Source organism: Pseudophryne corroboree, chromosome 6, assembly GCF_028390025.1.
Source record: "Pseudophryne corroboree isolate aPseCor3 chromosome 6, aPseCor3.hap2, whole genome shotgun sequence".
NCBI classification, from domain to species: Eukaryota; Metazoa; Chordata; class Amphibia; order Anura; family Myobatrachidae; genus Pseudophryne; species Pseudophryne corroboree.
In genome coordinates, this window is record NC_086449.1 from 146,377,824 (window position 1) to 146,394,705 (window position 16,882).

Sequence of the window (16,882 nt, forward strand, 5' to 3'; positions counted from 1 at the left end):
TTGCTTTCCCTTTCCCTGAAGAGGATAGAAAGAAGTGGGAAAACCCACCTATAGTAGACGCTTCTGTATCTAGGTTGTCTAAAAAGGTGGTTTTACCTGTCCCTGGTTCAACCGCCTTAAAAGAGCCGGCTGACCGCAAGATTGAGACTACGCTCAAATCACTATACACAGCTACTGGCGTGGCTTTAAGGCCTACTATTGCTTGTGCATGGATTTCTAAGGCCATAGTAAAGTGGTCAGGCACATTACTAGAGGACTTAGATACTATGGATAGGAGTGACACTGAATTGTTTTTACATTCTGCAGGTTTCACGGTGGAGGCCATGAAAGACCTTGGCATGCTAAACGCAAGGGCTACTTCCATGGCAGTCTCGGCGTGCAGAGGACTCTGGCTACGCCAATGGACGGCGGATGCAGAATCCAAGAGAAGTGTGGAGAACCTACCCTTCACAGGTCAGGCTCTGTTTGGGGATGCATTGGATGCGTGGAACTCCACGGCAACTGCGGGTAAGTCAACCTTTCTTCCCTCAGCAACACCACCGACTAGGAAATCTTATCCTACGTCTACACTGCAGTCCTTTCGGACCGCGAAAGTTATGAAGTCCAAACCCCCTTCCACTTTCTTTAGGGGTGGTTGGGGAAAATCCAGAAAACCTGCACCAACAGGTTCTCAGGAACAGAAACCAGGTTCTGCTTCCTCAAACTCTTCAGCATGACGGTGGACCTCCCAGCCTGGAGATTGGGCAGGTGGGAGCGAGACTAAAATATTTCTGTCACATCTGGGCGTCATCATGCCCAGATCCCTGGGTAAGAGATATTGTTGCCCAGGGATACAGACTGGAGTTTCAAGAACTCCCACCTCACATATTCTTCAAATCAGGCTTACCAGCTTCACTGATAGAAAGTGCTATCCTACAGGAAGCCATTAAAAAATTGGCTCGAACAAATGTTATTGTTCCAGTTCCACCTCACCTAAAACACAAGGGTTATTACTCAAACCTGTTTGTGGTACCGAAACCGGACGGTTCGGTACGGCGGATATTAAACCTAAAGTCATTGAACCCATACTTGAGGGAATTCAAATTCAAGATGGAGTCTCTGAGAGCGGTGATCTCAGGTCTGGAGGAGGGGGAATTCCTAGTATCCCTGGATATCAAGGATGCGTACCTTCACATTCTGATCTGGCCGCCTCACCAGGCTTATCTCAGATTTGCGCTACTGGACTGTCAATATCAGTTCCAGGCACTACCATTTGGCCTTTCCACAGCACCGAGGGTGTTCACCAAGGTCATGGCATGGCAAGGGAGATGATGCTACTCCTCCGCAGGCAGGGAGTGAACATAATTCCATATCTGGACAATCTACTGATAAAAACATCTTCCAGGGAGAGGTTGTTGCAGAGTATTGCTCTCTCAACTCGACTACTCCAGGATCATGGGTGGATCCTGAACCTTCCAAAGTCACATTTGGAACCGACAAGGAGACTGCCTTTCCTGGGGATCATACTCGACACGGAGGTGCAGAGGGTGTTCCTACCGGTGTAGAAAGCATTGGTGATCCAATCAATGGTACGGGATGTCCTGAAGCCAGCCCGGGTATCGGTTCATGAATGCATTCGCCTTCTGGGGAAGATGGTAACCTCCTACGATGCTCTACAGTACGGAAGTTTCAATGCGAGGTCCTTCCAGCTGGATCTCCTAGACAAATGGTCGGGATCACATCTTCACATGCACCAGCGGATACGCATGTTGCCGAAAGTCAGAATTTAACTCCTCTGGTGGCTGCAAACTTCTCACCTACTCGAGGGCCGCAGGTTCGGGATTCAGAACTGGATCCTTCTAACCACGGATGCAAGTCTCAGAAGTTGGGGAGCAGACACCCAAGGGGAAAATTTCCAAGGAAAGTGGTCAAGTCTGGAATCCATTCTTCCGATAAACATTCTGGAACTAAGGGCCATATACAACGGGCTTCTACAAGCGGCACATCTTCTACAAGATCAGGCCATTCAGGTTCAGTCGGACAATGTAACGGCGGTGTCCTACATAAACCGTCAGGGCGGAACGAAGAGCAGAGCTGCAATGTCAGCGGTAATAAGAATCCTCCTCTGGGCAGAAAGGCACGCGGTGGCGCTGTCGGCGATCTTCATTCCGGGAGTGGACAACTGGGAAACGGACTTCCTCAGCAGACACGATCTCCATCCAGGAGAATGGGGCCTCCACCCTTAGGTGTTCGCAGAGGTGACAAGCCGATGGGATGTACCTCAGATAGACATGATGGCCTCTCGCGTCAACAAGAAGCTTCGGAGGTATTGTTCCAGGTCAAGAGACCCACAAGCAGTGGGATGTTCCAGTCAGTGTATGTGTTCCCTCCACTTCCACTCATCCCAAGGATTCTCAAACTAATAAAAAGAACAGGAGTTCAGGTGATCTTCATTGCTCCAGACTGGCCAAGAAGGGCTTGGTATGCGGACCTTCTGGACTTACTGCTGGGAGATTCCTCTTCGCGAGGACCTTCTGCAGCAGGTGTCGTTCGCCTATTAAGATATACCACAGCTACGTTTGATGGCATGGAGGTTGAACGCCAGATCTTAGCTCGGAAGGGCATTCTGAAAAAGGTAATTCCTACCCTGATACAGGCTAGGAAAGGAGTAATGTCAAAACATTACCATCGGATTTGGAAAAAATACGATTTTAAACCTACCTGTAAATCTTTTTCTCCTAGTCCGTAGAGGATGCTGGGGACTCCGTAAGGACCATGGGGTATAGACGGGCTCCGTAGGAGACATGGGCACTATAAAGAATTTTAGAATGGGTGTGCACTGGCTCCTCCCTCTATGCCCCTCCTCCAGACCTCAGTTAGAGAAACTGTGCCCAGAGGAGATGGACAATACGAGGAAAGGATTTTGTTAATCTAAGGGCAAGATTCATACCAGCCCACACCATCCACACCGTATAACCTGGAATATACGCAACCAGTAAACAGTATGAACAAAACAGTATCAGCTAAAGACTGATCTCAACTGTAACATAACCCTTATGTAAGCAACAACTATATACAAGCCTTGCAGATTTTGTCCGCACTGGGACGGGCGCCCAGCATCCTCTACGGACTAGGAGAAAAAGATTTACCGGTAGGTTTAAAATCTTATTTTCTCTTATGTCCTAGAGGATGCTGGGGACTCCGTAAGGACCATGGGGATTATACCAAAGCTCCAGACCGGGCGGGAGAGTGCGGACGACTCTGCAGCACCGACTGAGCAAACGCAAGGTCCTCATCAGCCAGGGTATCAAACTGAACCCGACCAGGTAGCTGCTTGGCAAAGCTGTAAAGCCGAGACGCCTTGGGCAGCCGACCAAGAAGAGCCCACCTTCCTAGTGGAATGGGCCTTTACCGAATTTGGTAACGGCAATCCTGCCGTACAATGAGCCTGCTGAATCGTGTTACAGATCCAGCGAGCAATAGTCTGCTACGAAGCAGGAGCGCCAACTTTGTTTTCTGCATACAGGACAAACAGTGCTTCTGTTTTCCTAACCCGAGCCGTCCTGGCTACATAGATTTTTAAGGCCCTGACTACATCCAGGGACACGGAATCCTCCAAGTCATCCGTAGCCACAGGCACCACAATAGGTTGGTTCATATGAAATGAAGAAACCACCTTAGGCAAAAATAGAGGACGAGTCCTCAACTCTGCCCTATCCACATGGAAAATCAAATAGGGGCTCTTGTGAGACAAGACCGCCAATTCAGACACCCGCCTTGCCGATGCCACGGCCAACAACATGAACACCTTCCAAGTGAGAAATTTTAATTCAACCGTTTGAAGCGGTTCAAACCAGTGAGACTTCAGGAACCGTAACACCACATTAAGGTCCCATGGTGCCACTGGGGGCACAAAAGGAGGCTGGATGTGCAGCACTCCCTTTACAAAAGTCTGGACTTCCGGGAGGGAAGCCAATTCCTTCTGAAAGAAAATAGACAGGGCCGAAATCTGTACCTTAATGGAGCCTAACTTTAGGCCCATATCCACTTCTGTCTGTAGAAAGAGGAGAAAACGTCCCAGATGGAAATCTTCCGTAGGAGCCTTCGTGGCTTCACACCAAGATACATACTTCCTCCAGATACGGTGATAATGTTTCGCCGTCACCTCCTTCCTAGCCTTTATCAGAGTAGGGATGACCTCCTCCGGAATACCTTTTCCAGCTAGGATTCGGCGTTCAACCGCCATGCCGTCAAACGTAACCACAGTAAGTCTTGGAACACGCAGGGCTCCTATTGCAACAGAGGAGAGGAAGAGGCCACGGATCTTCTGTGAGCATCTCCTGAAGATCTGAAAACCAGGCCCTTCGAGGCCATTCTGGGACAATGAGTATTGTCTGTACTCTTTTTCGTCTTATGATTCTCAATATTTTTGAGATGAGAGGAAGAGGAGGGAACACATAGACCGACTGAAACTCCCATGGTGTCACCAGGGCGTCCACCGCAACTGCCTGCGGGTCCCTTGACCTGGCACAATACCTCCGAAGCTTCTTGTTGAGGCATGACGCCATTATGTCTATTTGAGGAAGACCCCAAAGACTTGTTATCTCTGCAAAGACTTCTTGATGAAGTCCCCACTCTCCTGGATGGAGATAGTGTCTGCTGAGGAAGTCTGCTTCCCAGTTGTCCACTCCCGGAATGAATACCGCTGACACTGCGCTTACGTGATTTTCTTCCCAGCGCAGAATCCTGGTGGCTTCCGCCATTGCCACTCTGCTCCTTGTCCCGCCTTGGCGGTTTACATGAGCCACGGCTGTGACGTTGTCTGATTGAATCAGAACCGGTAGGTCGCGAATAGGGAGGCCAATCCCGGGCCGTTTTTTCAATCCCGGGATTCGGGATTGAAAAACGGTCAATCCCGGGATCCCGGGATTGCAGTAGGGATCAGAGAAAGTTGTAGGGAGCAGCACTGGAGGGAGGGTGCAGGTAGCGGTGCGGGAGGTAGGGAGGGTGTAGGTAGCGGTGCGGGAGGTAGGGAGAGTGTAGGTAGCGGTGCGGGAGGTAGGGAGGGTGTAGGTAGCGGTGCGGGAGGTAGGGAGGGTGTAGGTAGCGGTGCGGGAGGTAGGGAGGGTGTAGGTAGCGGTGCGGGACTCAGAAGGGAGGGTATAGGTCGCGGCAGGGAGGGTTGGTAGCGGTGCGGGAGGGAGGAAGGCTGTAGGGAGCACCACTGAATGCACGGAGGGAGAGAGGGTGGGTGTAAGTAATAGTACTTACTATTAGACGGGCGGCAACCATTAACACACTGAACGCGGCGGCATTTCAAATGAAGCGCCGGCCGCCAGCCAACCAGAGCTGGCGGACCGGCAGCCAATCAGGGAAGCGGCCGCAGCAGTCGCTCCTGATTGGCTGCCGCTGCAGCTTCCCTGATTGGCTGCCGGTCCGCCAGCTCTGATTGGCTGGCGGCCGGCGCTACATTTGAAGTGCCGCAGCGTTCAACTTGTTCATGGCTGCCGCCCGCCTAATATTAGTAAGTACTATTACTTACACACCCGCCCTCCCGCCGCCGCGCATGCGCAGTATAATCCCGGGATTGGATGCTCCAATCCCGGGATTCAAATCCCGGCATTTTGGGGCCCAAATCCCGGGATCCCCCCGATCCCGGGATTGGCCTCCCTAGTCGCGAAGAAGATTCTCCGCTTGTCGTAGGCTGTTGTATATGGCCCTTAATTCCAGTACGTTGATGTGTAGACAAGCCTCCTGGCTTGACCACAGTCCCTGAAAATTCCTTCCTTGTGTGACTGCTCCCCATCCTCGGAGGCTCGCGTCCGTGGTTATCAGAACCCAGTCTTGAATGCCGAATCTGCGACCCTCTAGAAGGTGAGCACTCTGCAGCCACCACAGGAGAGAGACCCTGGCCCTGGGGGACAGGCTTATCTTCTGATGTATTTGTAGATGGGATCCCGACCACTTGTCCAGAAGGTCCCACTGAAATGTCCTCGCATGAAACCTGCCGAAGGGGATGGCCTCGTAGGCTGCCACCATTTTTCCCAGAACTCGAGTGCATTGATGAACCGACACTCTTTTTGGTTTTAGCAGGTCTCTGACCATGTTCTGGAGGTCCTGGGCTTTTTCCATTGGGAGAAAAACCCTCTTCTGTTCCGTGTCCAGAATCATGCCTAGGAATAATAGCCGCGTCGTTGGAATCAATTGCGAATTTGGCAGATTTAGAAACCAACCATGCGGTTGTAGCACTCTCAGGGAGAGCGACACGCTTTTCAGCAATTGATCTCTCGATCTCACTTTTATCAGGAGATCGTCCAAGTATGGGATATTTGTGACTCCCTGCCTGCGCAGGAGCACCATCATCTCCGCTATCACCTTGGTGAAAATCCTCGGGGCCGTGGAAAGCCCAAACGGCAACGTCTGAAACTGGTAATGACAGTCCTGTACAGCGAATCTCAGGTACGCCTGATGAGGAGGATATATGGGGAGATGAAGGTATGCATCCTTTATGTCGAGTGACACCATAAAATCCCCCCCTTCCAGACTGGAGATCACAGCCCGGAGCGATTCCATCTTGAATTTGAACTTTTTCAAGTACAGGTTCAGGGATTTTAGATTTAAAATGGGTCTGACCGAGCCATCCGGCTTCGGGACCACAAACAGGGTTGAATAGTACCCTTTCCCCTGTTGGACAAGGGGAACCGTGATAATCACTTGCTGTTGACACAGCTTTTGAATTGCAGCTAACACTACTGCCCTCTCCGGGGGAGAAGCTGGCAAGGCCGACTTGAAAAATCGTCGAGGGGGCACCTCTTCGAATTCCAGTTTGTAGCCTTGGGATATAATTTCCATCGCCCAAGGATCCACGTCTGACAGAACCCAGACCTGGCTGAAGAGTCGAAGACGTACCCCCACCAGCGCGGACTCCCTCAGTGAAGCCCCAGCGTCATGCAGTGGATTTAGTAGAAGCCAGGGGAGGACTTCTGCTCCTGGGAACTAGCCGGAGCAGTTGCTCTCTTCCCTCTACCCTTACCTCTGGCGAGGAAAGATGAGCCCCGACCTCTTCTGGACTTGTGCGACCGAAAGGACTGCATCTGATACTGTGGAGTTTTCTTTTGCTGTTGGGGGACAAAAGGTAAAAAGGTAGATTTACCCGCGGTAGCTGTGGCAACAAGGTCCGCGAGACCTTCCCCAAATAAAACTTCACCTTTGTATGGCAAAACCTCCATATGCTTCTTTGAGTCGGCATCACCCGTCCACTGGCGGGTCCACAGGGCTCGCCTAGCAGAAATCGCCATGGCGTTGGCTCTCGAACCTAGCAGCCCAACGTCTCTTTGAGCGTCCCTCATATATAAGACTGCGTCTTTAATGTGACCTAAGGTCAATAAAATGGTATCCCTGTCTAAGGTATCAAGGTCAGCTGACAAGGTATCTGTCCAAGCTGCAACTGCACTACACACCCATGCCGATGCTGTTGCCGGTCTGAGTAAAGCACCCGTATGCGCATAAATAGATTTTAAAGTAGTTTCCTGTCTGCGATCAGCAGGATCCTTGAGGGCTGCCGTGTCCGGAGACGGTAATGCCACCTTCTTGGACAGGCGCGTTAAAGCCTTATTCACCCTGGGTGAGGATTCCCAACGTACCCTGTCCTGTGCAGGGAAAGTATACGCCATAAGAATCCTTTTGGGAATCTGCAGTTTTTTATCTGGAGTTTCCCAAGCTTTTTCAAATAACTCGTTAAGCTCATGAGATGGGGGAAAGGTTACCTCAGGTTTCTTTTCCTTATACATGCGCACCCTCGTGTCAGGGACCGAGGGGTCATCTGTGATATGCAAGACATCTTTTATTGCAATAATCATATAATGAATACTTTTGGCCACCCTTGGGTGTAACCTCGCATCATCGTAGTCGACACTGGAGTCAGAATCCGTGTCGGTATCAGTGTCTGCAATTTGGGATAGGGGACGTTTATGAGACCCAGAAGGGCCCTGTGACCCAGTCGAAGCCGTGAATTGACTCTCTGCTTTTTCCCTGGACTCTGCTTTGTCCAGTCTCTTATGTAATAAGGTCACATTTGCATTTAAAACATTCCACATGTCCATTCAATCATGAGTCATCGTTGCCGACGGAGACACCACAATCATCTGCTCCACCTCCTCCTTAGCTGAGCCTTCCGCATCAGACATGCCGACACACTCGTACCGACACCCCCCCACACACAGGGATAAGGAGACAGTTCCCCAATAAGGCCCTTTGGAGAGACAGAGAGAGAGTATGCCAGCACACACCCAGCGCCAACTGACAATGGAAACAATTTCCCAGATAATATAGCGCTTTTATATATATAATTACTGTGTAATACACTCACTGCGCCTTACAAGTGCCCCCCACCCCCTCTTTTCAGCCCTGTGTCACCGTGTTCAGCAGGGGAGAGACCGGGGAGCCAGCTTCTCTGCATATCTCTGTGGAGAAAATGGCGCTGGTTAGTGCTGAGGGACCAAGCTCCGCCCCCTCCAGCGGCGGCTTCGGTCCCGCTCAAAGTATAAAAAAACTGGCGGGGGATTTATATACTTACTGCCTACGCAGCCCATAAACTTATAAATGCCAGATTTAGAGGTTTTTATCGCTGCCCAGGGCGCCCCCCCCTGCGCCCTGCACCCATCAGTGCCTGCTAGTGTGTGTTGTGTGGGAGCAATGGCGCACAGCGTTACCGCTGCGCGCTTACCTCAGGGAAGATCTGAAGTCTTCTGCCGCCTAAGAAGTCTTCTTTCTTCTTATACTCACCCGGCTTCTATCTTCCGGCTCTGTGAGGAGGACGGCAGCGCGGCTCTGGGACGAACGGCGAGGGGAGACCTGCGTTCCGACTCCCTCTGGAGCTAATGGTGTCCAGTAGCCTAAGAAGCAGAGCCTATCACTTAAGTAGGTCTGCTTCTCTCTCCTCAGTCCCACGATGCAGGGAGCCTGTTGCCAGCAGTGCTCCCTGAAAATAAAAAAACTCACAAAATTCTTTTTCACAGAAACTCAGGAGAGCTCCCCTGTAATGCACCCAATCTCCTCTTGGCACAGGATCTAACTGAGGTCTGGAGGAGGGGCATAGAGGGAGGAGCCAGTGCACACCCATTCTAAAAATGTTATAGTGCCCATGTCTCCTGCGGAGCCCATCTATACCCCATGGTCCTTACGGAGTCCCCAGCATCCTCTAGGACGTAAGAGAAAGTATGTGTCTTGGTGTGAATCCAAGAAGTTTCCTACGGTGGAGTTTCAACTGGGACGTTTCCTCCTCTTTCTGCAGGCTGGTGTGGATGTGGGCCTACGCTTGGGCTCCATCAAGATCCAGATTTCGGCCCTGTCCATTTTCTTCCAGAAACAATTGGCTTCTCTCCCTGAGGTTCAGACATTGTTGAAAGGGGTTCTGCACATCCAATCACCCTTTGTGCCTCCTACGGCACTATGGGATCTTAATGTATTGCTGCAGTTCCTGCAATCGGATTGGTTCGAGCCTTTGCAGGAGATGGATGTCAAGTTTCTTACTTGGAAGGCGGTCACACTATTGGTATTAGCATCTGCTAGACGTGTGTCGGAATTGGGGGCATTGTCATGCAAGACCCCCTACTTTATTTTCCATGAGGATAGAGCTGAGCTCAGAACGCGTCAGCTTTTCATATCAACCAACCTATTGTGGTGCCAGTGGCTACTGACTCCACAATTACCTCAAAGGCCTTGGATGTTGTGAGGGCTTTGAAAATGTATGTGAAGAGAACTTCTCGTCACAGGAAGTCGGACGCTCTGTTTGTCCTTTATGATCCCAACAAGGGGGGTCATTCCGAGTTGTTCGCTCGGTAAATTTCTTCGCATCGCAGCGATTTCCCGCTTAGTGCGCATGCGCAATGTTCGCACTGCGACTGCGCCAAGTAAATCTGCTATGCAGTTAGGAATTTTACTCACCTTTTTTTCTTCGTTCTGGTAATCGTACTGTGATTGACAGGAAGTGGGTGTTTCTGGGCGGAAACTGGCCGTTTTATGGGTGTGTGTGAAAAAACGCTACCGTTTCTGGGAAAAACGCGGGAGTGGCTGGAGAAACGGAGGAGTGTCTGGGCGAACGCTGGGTGTGTTTGTGACGTCAAACCAGGAACGACAAGCACTGAACTGATCGCACTGGCAGAGTAAGTCTCGAGCTACTCAGAAACTGCACAGAGAAGTCTTTTCGCAATATTGCGAATCTTTCATTCGCAATTTTAAGAAGCTAAGATTCACTCCCAGTAGGCGGCGGCTTAGCGTGTGCAAAGCTGCTAAAAGCAGCTTGCGAGCGAACAACTCGGAATGACCACCAAGGTTGGGTGTCCTGCTTCTAAGCAGACAATTTCTCGCTGGATCAGATTCACTATCCAGCATGCTTATTCTATGGCAGGCTTGCCGTGTCCAAAATCTGTTAAGACCCACTCTACTCGTAAAGTGGGTTCTTCAAGGGCGGCTGCCCGGGGTGTTTCGGCTTTACAACTTTGCCGAGCAGCTACTTGGTCAGGGTCGAACACGTTTGCTAAGTTCTACAAGTTCGATACTTTGGCCTCTGAGTACCTAAAGTTTGGTCAATCTTTCTGCAGGAACCTCAGCACTCTCCCTCCCGCACTGGGAGCTTTGGCACATCCCCATGATACTAAAATGGACCCCAGCATCGTCTAGGACGTAAGAGAAAATAAGAATTTACTCACCGGTAATTCTATTTCTCGTAGTCCGTAGTGGATGCTGGGTACTCCGTAAGGACCATGGGGAATAGACGGGCTCCGCAGGAGACTGGGCACTCTTTAAAGAAAGATTAGGTACTACATCTGGTGTGCACTGGCTCCTCCCTCTATGCCCCTCCTCCAGACCTCAGTTAGGGAAACTGTGCCCGGAAGAGCTGACATTACTAGGAAAGGATTTGGAATCCAGGGTAAGACTCATACCAGCCACACCAATCACACCGTACAACTTGTGATAACTATACCCAGTTAACAGTATGAATAACAGCTGAGCCTCATTCAACAGATGGCTCAGAACAATAACCCTATAGTTAAGCAATAACTATATACAAGTATTGCAGAAGTCCGCACTTGGGACGGGCTCCCAGCGTCCACTACGGACTACGAGAAATAGAATTACCGGTGAGTAAATTCTTATTTTCTCTGACGTCCTAGTGGATGCTGGGTACTCCGTAAGGACCATGGGGATTATACCAAAGCTCCCAAACGGGCGGGAGAGTGCGGATGACTCTGCAGCACCGAATAAGCAAACTCAAGGTCCTCCTCAGCCAGGGTATCAAACTTGTAGAATTTTGCAAACGTGTTTGATCCCGACCAGGTAGCAGCTCGGCAAAGTTGTAAAGCCGAGACCCCTCGGGCAGCCGCCCAAGAAGAGCCCACCTTCCTCGTGGAATGGGTTTTTACTGATTTAGGATGCGGCAGTCCAGCCGCAGAATGAACCTGCTGAATCGTGCTACAGATCCAGCGAGCAATAGTCTGCTTAGAAGCAGGAGCACCCAGCTTGTTGGGTGCATGCAGGATAAACAGCGAGTCAGTTTTTCTGACCCTAGCCGTCCTGGAAACATAGATTTTCAGGGCCCGGACTACGTCCAGCAACTTGGAATCCTCCAAGTCCCGAGTAGCCGCAGGCCCCACAATAGGTTGGTTCAAATGAAACGCTGATACCACCTTAGGGAGAAATTGGGGACGAGTCCTCAATTCTGCCCTGTCCATATGGAAGATCAGATAGGGGCTTTTAAATGACAAAGCCGCCAATTCTGACACACGCCTAGCCGAAGCTAAGGCCAATAGCATGACCACTTTCCACGTGAGATATTTTAGCTCCACGGTCTGAAGTGGCTCAAACCAATGTGATTTTAGGAAATCCAACACAACGTTGAGATCCCAAGGTGCCACTGGAGGCACAAAAGGGGGCTGAATATGCAGCACTCCCTTGACAAACGTCTGAACTTCAGGCAGTGAAGCCAGTTCTTTTTGAAAGAAAATAGACAGGGCCGAAATCTGGACTTTTATGGATCCCAATTTTAGGCCCATAGTCACTCCTGACTGCAGGAAGTGCAGAAATCGACACAGCTGAAATTCCTCTGTTGGGGCCTTCATAGCCTCACAACAAGCAACATATTTTCGCCATATGCGGTGATAATGTTTTGCTGTCACATCCTTCCTAGCTTTTATCAGCGTAGGAATGACTTCAACCGGAATGCCCTTTTCCATCAGGATCCGGCGTTCAACCGCCATGCCGTTAAACGCAGCCGCGGTAAGTCTTGGAACAGACAGGGCCCCTGCTGTAACAGGTCCTGTCGGAGCGGCAGAGGCCAAGGGTCCTCTGAGATCATTTCTTGTAGTTCTGGGTACCAAGTTCTTCTTGGCCAATCCGGAACGATGAGTATAGTTCTTACTCCTCTCTTTCTTATTATCCTCAGTACCTTTGGTATGAGAGGAAGAGGAGGGAACACATAAACCGATTGGTACACCCACGGTGTCACTAGAGCGTCCACAGCTATCGCCTGAGTGTCCCTTGACCTGGCGCAATATCTTTTTAGCTTTTTGTTGAGGCGGGACGCCATCATGTCCACCTGTGGCCTTTCCCAACGATTTACAATCAGCGTGAAGACTTCTGGATGAAGTCCCCACTCTCCCGGGTGGAGGTCGTGCCTGCTGAGGAAGTCTGCTTCCCAGTCGTCCACTCCCGGAATGAACACTGCTGACAGTGCTATTACGTGATTCTCCGCCCATCGGAGAATCCTTGTGGCTTCTGCCATTGCCATCCTGCTTCTTGTGCCGCCCTGTCGGTTTACATGGGCGACCGCCGTGATGTTGTCTGACTGAATCAGCACCGGCTGGTTTTGAAGCAGGGATTTTGCTTGACTTAGGGCATTGTAAATGGCCCTTAGTTCCAGAATATTTATGTGTAGGGAAGTCTCCTGACTCGACCATTGTCCTTGGAAGTTTCTTCCCTGAGTGACTGCCCCCCAACCTCGGAGGCTTGCGTCCGTGGTCACCAGGACCCAGTCCTGTATGCCGAATATGCGGCCCTCGAGAAGATGAGCACTCTGCAGCCACCACAGCAGAGACACCCTGGCCCTCGGGGACAGGGTGATCAGCCGATGCATCTGAAGATGCGATCCGGACCACTTGTCTAACAGATCCCACTGAAAGATCCTTGCATGGAACCTGCCGAAGGGAATTGCTTCGTAAGAAGCTACCATCTTTCCCAGGACTCGCGTGCAGTGATGCACCGACACCTGTTTTGGTTTTAGGAGGTCTCTGACCAGAGATGACAACTCCTTGGCCTTCTCCTCCGGGAGAAACACCTTCTTCTGTTCTGTGTCCAGAATCATACCCAAGAACAGCAGACGCGTCATAGGAACCAGCTGCGACTTTGGGATATTCTGAATCCAGCCGTGCTGTTGTAGCACTTCCTGAGATAGTGCTACTCCGACCAACAACTGCTCCATGGACCTCGTCTTTATAAGGAGATCGTCCAAGTACGGGATAATTATAACTCCCTTCTTTCGAAGGAGTATCATCATTTCGGCCATTACCTTGGTAAATACCCTCGGTGCCGTGGACAGACCAAACGGCAACGTCTGGAATTGGTAATGGCAGTTCTGTACCACAATCGGAGGTACTCCTGGTGAGGTGGGTAAATGGGGACATGTAGGTAAGCATCCTTGATGTCCAGTGATACCATATAATCCCCCTCTTCCAGGCTTGCAATAACCGCCCTGAGCGATTCCATTTTGAACTTGAACTTCCTTATATAAGTGTTCAAGGATTTCAAATTTAGAATGGGTCTCACCGAACCGTCTGGTTTCGGTACCACAAACATTGTGGAATAGTAACCCCGTCCCTGTTGAAGGAGGGGAACTTTGATGATCACCTGCTGGAGGTACAGCTTGTGAATTGCCGCCAGTACTACCTCCCTGTCCTTGGGAGTAGCTGGCAAGGCTGATTTGAGGTAACGGCGAGGGGGAGACGTCTCGAACTCCAGCTTGTATCCCTGAGATACCACTTGTAGAACCCAGGGATCCACCTGTGAGCGAACCCACTGGTCGCTGAAGTTCCGGAGACGGGCCCCCACCGCACCTGGCTCCACCTGAGGAGCCCCAGCGTCATGCGGTGGACTTAGTGGAAGCAGGGGAGGATTTTTGTTCCTGGGAACTGGCTGTCTGGTGCAGCTTTTTCCCTCTACCCCTGCCTCTGGGCAGAAAGGACGCGCCTCTGACCCGCTTGCCTTTCTGAGGCTGAAAGGACTGTACTTGATAATACGGTGCTTTCTTAGGCTGTGAGGGAACCTGAGGTAAAAAAGTCGACTTCCCAGCTGTTGCTGTGGATACGAGGTCCGAGAGACCGTCCCCAAACAATTCCTCACACTTATAAGGCAAAACCTCCATGTGCCTTTTAGAATCAGCATCACCTGTCCACTGCCGAGTCCATAATACTCTCCTGGCAGAAATGGACATTGCATTAATTCTAGATGCCAGCCGGCAAATGTCCCTCTGTGCATCCCTCATATATAAGACTACGTCTTTAATATGCTCTATGGTTAGCAAAATAGTGTCCCTGTCAAGGGAACCAATGTTATCAGACAGGGAATCAGACCATGCTGCTGCAGCACTACACATCCAGGCTGAAGCAATAGCAGGTCTCAGTATAGTACCTGAGTGTGTATACACAGACTTCAGGATAGCCTCCTGCTTTCTATCTGCAGGCTCCTTTAAGGCGGCCGTATCCTGAGACGGCAGTGCCACCTTTTTTGATAAGCGTGTGAGCGCCTTGTCCACCCTAGGGGCTGTCTCCCAGCGTAACCTATCCGTTGGCGGGAAAGGGTACGCCATTAGTAACCGCTTAGAAATCACTAGTTTCTTATCTGGGGAACCCCACGCTTCTTCACACAGTTCATTTAACTCATCAGATGGGGGAAAAGTCACTGGCTGCTTTTTCTCCCCAAACATAATACCCTTTTTTGTGGTAACCGGGTTAATGTCAGAAATGTGCAACACATTTTTCATTGCCGTAATCATGCATCGGATGGCCCTTGTGGATTGTACATTTGTCTCATCCTCGTCGACACTGGAGTCAGACTCCGTGTCGACATCTGTGTCTGCCATCTGAGGTAGCGGGCGTTTTTGAGTCCCTGATGGCCTCTGAGATGCCTGGGCAGGCGCAGGCTGAGATGCCGGCTGTCCCAAAGCTGCGTCATCGAACCTTTTATGCAAGGAGTTGACACTGTCGGTTAATACCTTCCACATATCCATCCACTCTGGTGTTGGCCCCGCAGGGGGCGACATCACACTTATCGGCACCTGCTCCGCCTCCACGTAAGCGTCCTCATCAAACATGTCGACACAGCCGTACCGACACACCGCACACACACACAGGGAATGCTCTGACTGAGGACAGGACCCCACAAAGTCCTTTGGGGAGACAGAGAGAGAGTATGCCAGCACACACCAGAGCGCTATATAACAGAGGGATTTACACTATACACAAAGTGAATTTTCCCCCAATAGCTGCTTATATCACAATTTGCGCCTAAATTTATGTGCCCCCCCTCTCTTTTTTACCCTTTCCGTAGTGTATACTGCAGGGGAGAGCCTGGGGAGCGTCCTTCCAGCGGAGCTGTGAAGAGAAAATGGCGCTGGCTGTGCTGAGGAAGATAGCCCCGCCCCTTCAGCGGCGGGCTTCTCCCGCTTTTTTAATAATAATTATGGCGGGGGATTAGGCACATATACAGTTTAGAACTGTATTATGTGCATTTTGCCACTTAAGGTATACTAATTACAGCCATGGCGCCCCCCCCAGCGCCCTGCACCCACCAGTGCCCGGAGCGTGTGGTGTGCTGTGGGAGCAATGGCGCACAGCTGCAGTGCTGTGCGCTACCTTATTGAAGACCGGAGTCTTCAGCCGCCGATTTTCTCCGGAATCTTTCGTCTTCTGGCTCTATAAGGGGGACGGCGGCGCGGCTCCGGGAACGGACGATCGAGGTCGGGCCCTGTGTTCGATCCCTCTGGAGCTAATGGTGTCCGGTAGCCTTAGAAGCACAAGCTAGCTGCAAGCAGGTAGGTTTGCTTCTCTCCCCTAAGTCTCACGTAGCAGTGAGTCTGTTGCCAGCAGATCTCACTGAAAATAAAAAACCTAACAAATACTTTCTTTTTAGTGAACTCAGGAGAGTCCACTAAGTGCATCCAGCTCTGGCCGGGCACAGATTCTAACTGAGGTCTGGAGGAGGGGCATAGAGGGAGGAGCCAGTGCACACCAGATGTAGTACCTAATCTTTCTTTAAAGAGTTCCCAGTCTCCTGCGGAGCCCGTCTATTCCCCATGGTCCTTACGGAGTACCCAGCATCCACTAGGACGTCAGAGAAAATAGGATTTTAATTACCTACCAGTAAATCCTTTTCTCGTAGTTTGTAGAGGATGCTGGGCGCCCGCCCAGTGCTTCGTATTCCTGCATTGTTACTTGGTTCAGTATTGTGGGTTCAGCTGTTGCTGAATTGTTCTGAGTTGGTTAGCTTGGCTTTCCTTTTGTTGTACAGTATGTGTGAGCTGGTGTGAATCTCACCACTATCTGTGTATTTCCTTCTCTCAAAGTATGTCCTTCTCCTTGGGCACAGTTTCTAGACTGAGTCTGGTAGGAGGGATATAGAGGGAGGAGCCAGCCCACACTATTAATCTCTTAAAGTGCCCATGGCTCCTAGTGAACCCATGGCTCCTAGTGAACCCATGGTACTAAAATAGACCCCAGCATCTTCTACGGACTACGAGAAAAGGATTTACCGGTAGGTAATTAAAATCCTATTATCATTAAACCCTTTTGTATCTTATGTATGCACTGTACTATCATTAGACGCTATGGGGCGTATGCAATTAGTTCCGATT